The sequence below is a fragment of the Anser cygnoides genome, chromosome 5, assembly GCF_040182565.1.
Source record: "Anser cygnoides isolate HZ-2024a breed goose chromosome 5, Taihu_goose_T2T_genome, whole genome shotgun sequence".
Lineage (NCBI taxonomy): Eukaryota > Metazoa > Chordata > Aves > Anseriformes > Anatidae > Anser > Anser cygnoides.
In genome coordinates this window covers 4,332,604-4,345,317 of record NC_089877.1, presented here as the reverse complement: position 1 = coordinate 4,345,317, position 12,714 = coordinate 4,332,604, and the positions used below count along the sequence as shown (strand labels likewise).

The 12,714-nt window shown below is 37.3% G+C and overlaps 1 protein-coding gene and 1 non-coding gene across 3 annotated transcripts in view; both read right to left on the bottom strand.

Moving 5' to 3' along the window:
• Positions 1 to 12,714, bottom strand: part of PDE3B (phosphodiesterase 3B) — an 89,155-nt gene that overhangs the window by 52,958 nt on the left and 23,483 nt on the right. The gene's annotated exons all lie outside the window — the stretch shown is intronic.
• On the bottom strand, positions 6,905 to 7,093 carry LOC125183503 (U2 spliceosomal RNA). The gene has a single exon (XR_007165637.1). It is a non-coding gene; the product is annotated as a U2 spliceosomal RNA (small nuclear RNA).

Here is a 12,714-nt window from a genome sequence, read left to right as displayed (position 1 = left end):
CTGGACTAGGTGGCACTGGATGTCTCCACTGGACATCTGGTGTCTCTGAAAGCTCAGAGTGAGCAGAGGATTGTTACCCAACTTTTAAAGACAAGCAGAAGGATATAGGGAACTACGTGGCTGTTGGATCCAGTTCAACCCCTGGGAAGTTGGCTTTCCCTGTCAGTCATGATTTCACAGACCACTATCATACTCTCCCTGTAGATACCTTTTGTCCTGCTGCAGCCACAGTCCATAAATCCTTCCTTGTATGAAAGCTGTTGCAATAGCTTTTATTAGCTCTGTCACCTCTTTCTCCTCCCTTTTCCACTCTTGCCAGTGTCAGATGGATCTTTACCATCTACAGACTTGCTGACTCCTTCCAAAAACTGTTGCAGTTTTGTTTGCTGCAAGACTTGCTAACAAAAGCAGTGTTGACTCTCCCCCAAAACACCATATTTATCTGAAATGAATAATGCTAATGTTTGTTATGATTTCTACCAGTTTGCTTGCTATGAAAATCATCATTATTGGCTAACAGTTTTTAAAAGCTCTCCTAAGAACTTTCATTAAATGATATGACATCAGCTGCCTTCCACTCCACTGGGACCTCACCCATTTTAAGTAAAAAGCTGCACATTACAGTCAACCATTGAATTATTTCATTCTTAGTTTTTTTGAGAACCTTGGGCCTGCACTATCTGGTCCTGACATTTTGCTGTTTTTATTAAAAACACTTAAATCCTCTGAAACATTGCCTGTAAACTTCCAGTGACGGAATGTTCTCCAGTTTCTCTCATAGTGAACAGATGAAAAATCATTTCTTTTCCTGCTATGGCCTCGTCTTATACAGACTCTCCCTCTGTTTTTGAGAACTCATCAGTCCTAAAGACACTGAGAGACTTCAAGCTTCTAATGCATTTGAAATATTACCACTGACTTTTGTATTTTCTGCTCGTTGCTCTTCAGATTCTTTTTCACCTGCCTCGGAGTATTAGATTTAACCTGTCTGTTCTAGACAGAAGCCTAACTTTCTTTCAGGAATGCTTACTTTTCCTTTAAGCCTCTTTTGCTGCCTTGTTTTATCATGGCATGTTTCTTTTCACTTTTTTATTAAAAAAACAACAAAAAAAAGGCATGCATTTGCCTCAAGTTTCCGGTATGATGTCTTTGAATAGTCCCAATGCTGCCTGCAGGAATTTTGTTTTATTTACTTCCCTCTTTTACCTTAACAAACTTTCTGACCGATAAATTTGCCATTTAAGCACAAGTGTAGTGGATCTTCTGGTTTGCACTGTTCCAGTATGAATTCTGAACAATCACTGACATTGCAATCACCGTTACAGGGATGATCTCCAATTGCTATCTTAAAGCAGATTCTAAATATTCCCAGGAAGAACCTAACAGTTGCTTTTCATTTTCTGTTTTCCCTGATTGGCAGCTTCAATAAACAATCATTGATGGTATGTAAAGATTTAATCTGAGCATACCACCCTCATAAAATCTAACCAATTTACATAAAGATATGTAAATGTAGTTTAAAGTTCTCAAGGTGCCACAAAATACAGGATGGATCTCTGATGGGACAACAAGTCTCTTGAAACTTTAAAGGAAAACAAACAAACAAAACAAAACAAACAAACAAAAACTCTTATCTATTTAGCTAGTTTCTTAGCTGATACCAGAGGAGCAGAGAAGTTCCTAGAGGAGTTTCTATAGTTGTTCATATGTATAGTTTCCATAGCTGTTCATATATATACACAGCTCAAGATATATATTCACATTATCTGTACAAAACATTTATCTTTTTACTCACTTAAACAACTGACACAGATATTCAGTAGTAACTCTTGACAGAATTGACATTGCATGGCACATCTCAATGAAAAGATATTCATTCCAGCTTCTAAAATTCTGATTTATTTTACTGTCGTTACATGTATTTCAGTTTTTATCTACCAGTTACAATATCAATATTAACTCCACTCACTCAGTATCATCCAACAGCTTACGGCCAACTTGTTTGAATTTCTGAGTTTTCCACTAATCTTATTTAAATACATAGATGAGTTTGTAAATTTCATACTTTCTTCAGTTCAGATTATAATACAGTAAGCAGACATTCTGCCAAAAATTAATGAAACATTTTATTAGTAAATGGTTTTGCAGGTAGTTTTTGCAAGCTTTTCCACTGTTTTGTTTCTAGCCATAATACCACTAGGTATTTTTAACTTTCTTGATAAAGCCTTGTGTAATGAAGGGACTTCCAAATTAAAAGTCATGTAACAGAAACATCCAGCATACTACCAATGCAATGAGGAATCCTTATACACCTTAGAAGCACGTTTTTCTGTTACAGAATATTTAGTAATGACTTCTAGTGGTCCAATCTATCAAATCATTGCTTCAGCACTTTCAATAGTTAATGAAGCTATTAGCAAGGTTTAAAAATCCATCTCAAAACATGCTGTAGCAACAGAGGAGAGTGACATCTAGCAAGGCCCTAGCAGATGCCAACCTGATTGAGCACTGACAGTTCAGCTTGCTGTGTGACCAGTACCTCTCTTACTCCAGGATTCTTCTGCTGCACAGTTCTTCACTCGAAACCAAAACAAAACAAAAAACAACAACCAAGATTCAGTAATTAACTGGGTAAAAAATCATCAAATCTTTCTTCAGGAACAGGTCTGCACAGAGATTTCAGTATTATTTCTTCAGCTCAAGTACTAGCAATTACACTAAAAATCAAGGGGTTCCAAATATAATGTAATCTGTTTATGAAAAACAACAAAAGTTGGTATTACTCACAAACTGAGAATTAGATAGACTGCTTACAGAATAAAACAATTTATAAATTCTAATGTGAATCACGTGTATTTTACACATTTTTAATACATACTTTGTTGATGTAACCTACTAAGGGCCAAGAACTGTAATGACACCACTTCTTCCCCCAGTTTAAGATGTACAATTTCCTGATAATTCTCTCATGCAGAACAGACATCTTAAGAGGAAAGTACAGATTCATGCTTTTAAGCAAAATATATTTCAAAGCTTATTCTACCACAAATTACTTCAGCAGTGATAAAGAACAACATCCCAGAGATTTCAATACCAGTGTGGGGACAAGAGAACTAAATTAACGATATAAAAAAGAGGTTTTAATTTTTGAAGAGTTGGGTCACTGGCTTTAAAGGCAGCTAATGCTGCAGTCAAAGAACATTGCAAGATATCATTAAAGCACATGAACATTTTTCCTCCCAAATTCATTAAATTTACCCAAAATATTACTTAATGCAACTTAAGATGTATATCACATTAACAAAATCTTTCAGGTTTTAGCAATATTTAAAAGCATAATGTGACTTGTTATGTCAGTTGTTATGACTTGTGTGCTATACGGTGAGAACATACTAAGGGCAATCTAAAATGCACGTTTCCGAACACTAAACATTTCATCCCCTCCCTCCCCCACCACATTTTGAAATAATAACTGATAAGCTTATATTAACTCAGTAAACTAACAGATTGTTTGAAGTACTGGATAAATTCAGTCATGAGTATCTCTCTAGGTTTTTTTCAGGTTTAAATTCCAAGAAAAGACTGACAGGACGTATAACACTATATGGCCTATTTCCACTACGACAGAAGAGCTACGAGTAGTAGTTGAAGGCACTGAGATGCTTCTAGTTCATTCATACAAGCTAGCAAGATGTATGTTAGAGAACTCCTTGCAAACTACAAGCTAACTAGCTTAGGTAGTACTAGCTCAGTAGCCAGAGTGGCTCGAGTTCAACATTGACTCAATACTTAAATATTTGCTCAGTTCCTTTCCCAGAATTCACAGCCTGAGAAGAATTATGTGCTACTGCAAACATGCCCTCAGCAGTACCTGAACTAGTTAGGTATGTCTCCACAAAATTTTACACCACAGGGTACATCCTCTTCTGGGATAACTCCATTTGAAAGAAACCTTAAGAAATAAAGGAGTCACAGTATGTCAATAGTAAATGATTCCTATAGAAGAAACAAATACTACCTTGTATCCCCATCTTGCCTTTATTCCAAAAGGTGTAGTTGCCAATTTTATTTCCCATGTTGTGATAATTTTGCTTTTAAGCCTCATTTCTTCCATGGTGAGAACTCCTGATACTAACAAGCAGTTTGGTTTTGTGTCAGGAATGAAATTCCCCTTGCAACTGCAGGAACCAAAACTGGGTTAGCAACCGTTAGCGATCCCATCTAGTCTGTGAACCACTGCTCTGCAGCATGTAACTCAGTTGAGTATTTGGCCAAAAAGAAAGGTCAGTTTCTGAAATAAGCCAATGAGGCAAAGCTACCAAAAGAAGAAAGAGAATGACTGGGGTTTCTTTGAAAAATATGCTGAGAGTCCATTCTTGGTACAATCTGTTAAAGTGGTTGTCTCCAATAAAAAACTACTCAAAAATAAATTAGAAAATAAAGCCTTAAAATGTGTTCAAATTATCTCCACAAAGACTAAGCTAAGTATTACTGCATTTGAGTTAAAACTAATTCTTTCAAAAGTCATGCGTAGCTTATCTATAAAACTTTCCTTTTTTTGGCAGTTGGATGTGGACTATACCTCAGAATTATTTACTCTGGCCTAAAAAGACAAAAAAAAAAAAGTCTTCACCACTTGCATCCAAGCATACTTAATTTATAGCTTTGTAAATGCATCATATCAGCCAACCATCCTTCTAATTGCTGTCTAATACATGTTAACAAAAATTAAGCCATATCTGTTGAAGAATCCTGGCCTTTCAGGACATTTCTGAAGAAATTAACTTTATACTTGTTTAATTGTATGTCTGGAATAAAAGCAAGAGTCGAAGGAAAGTGGGAAGAAGAAATTTACAGGATCAAAAATAGATCAAGTGTATATTTTCATAATCTTTGTATAAACAATGAAAAGAACAACAAAAGCCTCTTGTCAGCCAATCATCAGTGAAGGACTATTCCAATTCCAGTACGTTTCATACTAGCTTAACACATCTCTACAATTTATTCCACTTCATTACTAAAACTTATTTTCCCTATGTAAATGAACAAAATGCTTCTGAAAGGTTCTGTTGACTCTACACAGTTTCAGAATTTTAGAGTTGTGTATAGTCAGTTTAAATGTACTGAAAACCAAAGAAAAGCACCTGATTGAGAAAATAATGCAACATTAATACTAATGTTAATTACTAATGTTGATACTGCACTGAAAATATCACTTTTCAAAAAGTAACAGTGGACTGCTAAAAATAATAATCCAACAAATAAACTAATAAAAAATTATAGAGAACCAGCATGGGTATTTTTTTTTTGCAAGTCCAAAGAGAAAGGCTTCCCCCTTTGCCTATTATAAATTTCCAGAGAGAAGTTTTTGGAGTGGAGCCCAGTTATAGTTTCACAAACAGAACATACAGGATGGTAACCAAGAAACCTGAGCCCAGAATGGTTAGTATAGGTTGTGCTGCAATTAGGAAAAATAATAAAAGCCTTTTGCTTTGTCTCAATTTAAGGTAATTACAGTTAAACCACAGGTATTCTTAAAGAAATAATTTTAATATTTTATTTCTTTAATTCAAGGAGAGATTAAAATAATTTTAAAGTGGCTAACAATTTAAATTATTTTTTTTAAAGTTACATAGTTTTGATTGTAATTAATTTTAACGGAAATGTTAATGGTATCCCAGAGCAATAGCTTTGAAAATTTGGAATAGAATTGTTGTAAGATCATACACCATAAATGAGTTTCTTTCTTTTTTGTTCTGGCTTGCTTGTTTCTACTCTTAACATACGACCTAATAAGGAAAGAGTGACCTTTTTTCTGTTCATAGAATTGTATTCTGAGATCTCTGTTGTGGCTGCCTTCTGAAGTCAGTGACACTCAATGGACGGTTTTTGAAATAATCTATGTATTATCAAAAATACACAGTTTGCTCTCTGAACGTGAGCAGAACCTGCAGCACAAATACCTGTAAAATACCTGTAAGACCTTATGTCCAAGATGCAGCCATTTCTCTGTAATTATGCAAAGACAGTTATAATATTTCCAGCCATTCTCACACTACGCAGAATTGACACATTTCCCCTGCAGAAGGAAATCAGTGTTATAAAATGGTATCATTTCTCAGTGAACAGATTTTTCTGCCGTTCATTTGTCTCTAGGTACTTTGCAAAAGACCATCTCATATCATTGGGCAACACTTGGAGTGGCACATCCTGCAGCAAAAATTTGCAAAGACAGACAGTTATCTTCCAGGAGACAGGAAAACTACATATTACTGCAATATATTCACTCTAAGAATACACAAAGTCATGAACTTTGATATAAGCTGGTTCCTAAAATCATATTAAAGTGATTTTTTTAAACAAACTAGTTATTTTCACTGCTAGGTGTCACATATACTGCTATGCTGAAATCATGATGGTTGCAAATTCTGCCTGAGGAACAGTCAGTAGAAAGTTAAACACAAAAGACTACTTTTTCACAGCACAAGAACCAAACGTCATTAGAAAGGGCAAGGATGAGCCAGGTCCAAAACAGAAAGCAGTTTTTTCTTTAAGTAACCTGCTTTATCAAAGGAACGTGTGGATGCAAAAAGTTTACATACGTTCAATGGGAGACATGGCAAAATTAGAAGTTCTCAGAAGTTGAAAGGGAGGCACTTGTCACTAAATAGCTAAACTACATTAGAAAGTCCCTTGAACTGAAAACAGGTGGAAGCATAAGAAGGCTGGATGGGAGAAAAAGAGCATCATATGCTTCATATTCTTCATCCTTCTATTGGCCTCTGATTATGGCTGCTTTATTTTTTCCCCATGATCTTTAATGCATTTAATTGAACACCAGCCCTTGTAATAGACAGGAAGTGATAAGCAGCTACTTACGATTACTGTTCTCATTGGTTCTCCCTTGGTGTGCTGCTCCTGGAGACACTGCAATAACAGGCAGATGTATGGGAGCTATGGAAGAAGTTCTAGCCCACATTTCAGTCCCAAAAAATCTGTTTAATATGACATCTTCAAGTCAAGGATGTGGGAGATATTTAACTGATAAGAACAGATGTTAAATTTGACCTCAGTCAAAAAACAGAGGTTAAAAGATGTTGAATTTGATCTCAGTCAAAAACCTGAGGTTATAGACAGAATATTAAGCTACATGGACTCTTGATCTGAGCCATTTTTACTCTTTTACACTAACAAAACTCGTAAGTGACTTCAAAATTTCTTTAAGAAAAGTTCACTGAATTAGATGTCATTTCCTAAATCCTTCATTACTGAAAACTGAAGAGGAGATTTTTATCATAAGAAAATATTGTTAAGGGGGATGAAAATTCATTGAAGGCCTAGAAAAAGAATCACTAAGGGCAAATAAGTAATAGCACTCACAAATACTTTAAAAAAAATTAAAACCAACTATGTTTTTCTGAATAACGGAAAACATTCACAGGACATGCTCACAGATGGCACTGAACTGGCTGAAGCAGACTGTCTACACAAGGGTGCGGCTGCCATCCAGAGGGACCTAGACAGGCTGAAGGAAGGGGTCAACTGGAGTCATGAAATTCAGCAGGGACAGGGTGAGGTCCTGCACCTGGGAAGGAAGAATCCCTTGCAAAGGCACAGGCAGGGGAGCTGCGCTTCTGAAAAGGATGTGGGGCTCAACGCAAGCCAGCAGCGCACCCTGGCAGCGAAGAACGCCAGCCTTATCCTGTCCTCCACTAACAGGAACACAGCCATTAGATCAAGGGAAGGGATTATTCCTCTCTGCTTAGCTCCTTTGATACCATACCTGGTACGCTACATCTGGTTTTGGAAACTTCGACACAAAAAGTCATCGTTAAAATGGAGCAAGTTTGGCAGAGGTCCACCAAGATGACCAGAGGACTGGAAACTCGACCCTGTGAGGGGAGGCTGGGAAGTATGGGTTTATTCAGCCTGGAGAAGTGATGGCTTCGGAGGGATGTACTAGCCACATGCCAGTGTCCCTTAGGAGGTCATCAAGGTGGCAGCCAGGCTGTACCCAGCGGTGCACAGTGGGAGGACAAGAGTCAGTGTTGAAACAAGAGGGGCTCAGACTAGATATAAGGGGAATGTTTCTCATTATGAAGACAGACAGGCAATAGGGCAAGGTGGAGCAAAGTGCCCAGAGGCTGTGCAGCCTCCATCCTCAGAGGTTTTCAAGGCCAAATTAGATAACACAATATACCAGTGCAGGAAACATAAAAAAATTGAAATGGACTTCAAGACCAATGAGGCCATCAAAACAGCTACGTTTGGTCTGCACCTTATTTAGCTTTTCACTTCTGTGCTTACCAATATGCTCCTATGTCCCACAAGCATTTTCTTAAAAAATAAATAAATCTAATTTAATTTGGAGCAATTGTTCTCAACTTTTACTTAGTTCTGAAATTTGCTGCTTCTATTCTTCAGTCTGGAGAAAAGATTTATGCCAGAAACACTTGCAATTTTTCTTACTGCCTTAGTAAATCATTGTGTAGTACTACTTCCTGTAAACTGCCTAGCTTCTCTCTTTGGACTGCCCTAACTGTAGTCCCACTACTATTTCCTTTACTTTCATACAAGGGTGAGGTTTTTTTCTTCCTCCTCCCTTCCTCTCCCCCCAGGTAATTTTTATTCAGCGTGGGTGTGTTGCAAGTAAAACCAAGAACAAATAAAAATGTACAACGGTTCCTAAACCAGCTATACTCTGATTTTGTTTAACACAAAAGCATGCAGCAAAATATTCCAAGAGTATCATTCCAGTGTTTCTAAATGTATAGACTCTAGCCAAAAATCTCTGAGGAAATACGTTTCACTTGAACTGGAAATTGTGTGCCTGCTTTCATTTCTAATACTCCTAATTTCTAACCTCGCAATCAGGTATCGAAATCTTTATGCTATGACATTCATGCTCCTTTTAAATTATTCTAACTATGCTATAGAAAAGAAGAAAAAATGCTTTCCCTTTAAAGCAACTGCAGCGAGAATATGTACCCCTCCTGATCCTCTTCTGCAAACTGGATACTGTGGCATATGCAAAAGAAGATACAACTGCTAATCAAAATAAAACAGCAAAAATAAAGTACGACATTGCAAACAGTATGTATGCTTATTTAAAGCAGCAACCTCTTTAGCCTAATCTAGTTAAATACTTTCGTCTTTTCTAAGAGTCTGCCCACAGCAGATAAACACACAAACCTTCTTGTGCTGCACCAACTGACGTCAGCAGTCGCTTAGGAACAGCGTTTGGTGCAAAAGTGGTAGTACCGAAACTATGTTTACAATTGAAGGAGAATGACAGTATGCAGGACTCACCATAGCTTCAGGAAAGGACTTACAAATCTATAAACCTACAAAAAATATTTTCTAAAAGCTTCGTTGGATTTTCTAAGAACATTGATCTGCATAAATAATTCGCACCAAGAGCAATAGATTTATTTTTCCCTATTTCAAATGGTACAATTCCCCCCCACCCCCCCAGAAGTCATCAGTTTTGGAATGCAAGCTTTCAGCTTCTTTCACTTCTGTTTAATCTGTAAACAAAAATTCAAATCCAGTAACAACTTCATCAGGTAACTGTTTATGGGGACAAAGCTCTGTTGTTCCCAGAGCAGGAAAGCAAAAAGATCTCACAAAACAACCTGCAGCAACAGAAATAATCATCCCATCGTTTTTTTTCAAATAGACAAATATTTAGAACGTCTAGCATTTAAGGATAGCATTTACTATATAGTAGAGCTCTACTGCTCTACTTTACAGTGCTCTGCTTTAAATAACCTGAAACAAAAAATATTTTGAAGACTTTCAAGAATAAACATAAACATGTAGAGCTGCAAAAGTAGTTTGTGACAGCTTCTCAAACTTTCTTTCTAAATTAAAGTTCTGGAACTGAAAAATGATGTGTGTGAAAACTGAATATACAGTTTTCTTCTATCAGTCCATAGCAATTTAAAAATGGAGCCCAAGTTTTGAATCGCCCAACACTTTCCATTCTGTAACAACATATTACAGGGTTTGTAACCATTACAGAATGGTTACAAGCCATTGCTAAATGGTTAAGTGTCCAAATCACAGAACACTGAAAATTAAGTGCAAGGTGTCCACTGTTTTCTTTCTCCTCTGCCCTTTCCAATTTATTTTATTTTTAATTTCTGCAAGAAAACATTAGCTATTTTTTGGAATTATTCTAAACAAATTGTATTTCACCTGTATTAAAATTACAAAATGTGTATTACGGCAACATGCTTTGGCACAAGGTCTTGAAAACTGATAGTAAGGTACAGATATGAAGAATGTGTTTTTGTTACACTTGTCAAAATCTATTGAAGAAAAAAACACACAACTTTGAATGGTTTGCACGAGCTTAAAAAAAAATATTATTGGAAGTGCTAAATTCACATATTACACCTATAGCAGGCACACTCCAGCTTCGGGCTATGGAATTTAAGGAGTTCTCATTAGAGCTGGGCCTAATGGGAATCCCAGTGCACTGTAACGTTAGACATCTGAACAGAGAGTCTGTACCACATGTGCTCACAGCATTCCTCCTACTGGCTCTAAGAAAACATGAAGAAAGAAGCTAAAACTAGAATGGCCAGGAAAAGACCATTGCAGAGAAGAAACCTGAAAAATGAGTCAGTATTACAAAAACAATGTTTATTTTCATAGTCTCTTAACATATAGCTATATGTCAAAATATATAAAAATATGAATAACGCATATTCATTCTCAGCCCCTGACGTATAATTAGTTTCTCAGACAAAAGGTTGTGTATGCTTTTTACTATTTTTTCGCTGTACACATCTCTGACTGAAAAGCTGCACCGAAAGAGAAAATCTTCTTTCTTCAAGCTACCATAAGAACTACTATAATTTTGGAAAGGATTACTGGAACACATGCTGTATCAAGTGGAAGTGATCAAAACCAGGACCACTTCCCCCTCACCCCCTGCCAAGCCACCATCCATATGCAAAGTGGAAAAACTACATAAAAGACAGTAAACGGGGATAATCCTCATTTTTGAAACATTAACTTCAAGACATGCAGACCATCTCACACAATTCATCTCCAGACTCTCTAAAATCAAAGCAAGGAAAAGCGGCAAGTAACATCAATTTGATGTTGGTTTCATTCACCTCAAAATGGTTTTTTTGGGGGTCTGCTGTCAGGAATGGGACAAAGCTGCACCTGCCATTTCAACACAAGAATATTGTTTCTGGACAACATCTAGAAGTAATTTGAGCCAAAAATCAGTATTTGAACCCAAACTGAACAACAGAACTGAACAAACTGAACTAAACTGACAACAGCAAAAGGTCTGAGTAGAATAGAACAGAATATTTCTGTTGCAAGGGGCCTTCAAAGACCATCTAGTCCAAAATTAGTTTACCTGGAAATCAGACAGAGAAGTCTAAAGAAAAACTGGTTCTACTAAATTCACCGAAGCCTTCCTCATTGATTCTGTGATTGTTCAGAAATCACTCCAGCTTGCTTTCTGGGCTCTACAGCCTACTTTTCCAGGAACCTGAACTTACTTTCCATCACACCTCCCACCACGACAGCTAAGAAACGAACTGCCAGCTTTCTAACACCCTTGGGAAACGAAGCATCATTTTTTCTGCTGCTGTGTCTGGAAACAATCAAGGTGCTGAAGGGAACAGCTGGCTGTTCCAAATCTTCTGTACTTGGAGGAATTTTGAAGGGCTACAAGACAGTTCAACAGTGCTTCGATGGGCAGCACCAGCAGGAGACTGTTGCCCCAGCCTCACTGCTGGTAAACCTCCCATATAGAAACAGTCAGAAGCCTCTCAGATAATATTTTAAATTTAACTTGTGATAAGAAGCAAAGGCCCACAAGCAAGCGTCCAGATTATTACTGACTGAAAGAGCAGCCAATGCACTAAGCACACACTTGCAGAATTCTAGGTTAGAACTACGCTTTTTCAATAGCGGTTCCACATCCAATAAAAAGGCGAGACTTACTAGGAAATCGTGGAATTACAGAACGGGTTGGGTTGGAAGTGACCTTAATGTTCATCTAATTCCTATCCCCTGCCATGGGCAGGGACACCTCCCACCAGACTAGACTGTCCAAAGCCCCATCCAACCTGGCCCTGAGCACTTGCCAGGGATGGGGCATCCACAGATTCTCTGGGCAACCTGTTCTAGGGCCTCGCCACTGTCAGAGTAAAGAATTTCTTCCAAATAGCTTATCTAAACCTACCCTCTTTTATTTTAAAGCCAATATTCCTTGTCCTATCACTACAGTCCCTGATAGGGATCCTCCCCAGCTTCCCTGTAGGCCTCCTATGGAAGGCTGCAATGAGGTCTCCCCAGAGCCTTTTCTTCTCCAGGCTGAACAATTCAATTTTGTTGTTGTTATAACTGGTTTTAGGAAACAGCCAAGTTTTAAATACCTATATTCTGTTTCCTTCTTCATCCTCCCCTTCATAATGTTAGCTAATCAATTTTTTTTTAAATCACTTCCCTGCTGAAACAGACAACATTCAGAATCTAAATGTACACATCATATCTGCTAAAAATGTGATGGTCTATGAGATACAATGACAAACATACTTCAGTCACACACAAGTTACTTTTCTTAAAGGGGAAAAAATAACTTGGTACATCAGAAAACACCGTGAGGAAAATGAATGGGAATGACTTATTAATCTGTGCAAAGAAATCCTGTAAGAATTCCTCTTTTCCCTGGAAAGCAAC